Consider the following 247-nt stretch of genomic DNA (forward strand, 5'->3'; position numbering starts at 1 on the left):
CGGGGGCCTCCGGGCGGGGGAATATACAAAGTGAAGCCACATTGCCAAACTTGCAGCAGCGATTGCAGCAGTTGCTGCCGCTGCGCCGCGCCTGAAGCCGCGTCGCGCGGGCCGAGGGCTCCTGCAGCTGCTTGCGCGCAGCCGGAGGCGGAGGAGAGGGACGAGGACAGAGACTGACACTTCTGCTCCCGGCCGCCTACCGCTTACACGTCGGGACCCCCAAACCGCCCTAGAGCAACGCGATTTA

The sequence above is a fragment of the Galeopterus variegatus genome, unplaced genomic scaffold, assembly GCF_000696425.1.
Source record: "Galeopterus variegatus unplaced genomic scaffold, G_variegatus-3.0.2 Scaffold9075, whole genome shotgun sequence".
NCBI classification, from domain to species: domain Eukaryota; kingdom Metazoa; phylum Chordata; class Mammalia; order Dermoptera; family Cynocephalidae; genus Galeopterus; species Galeopterus variegatus.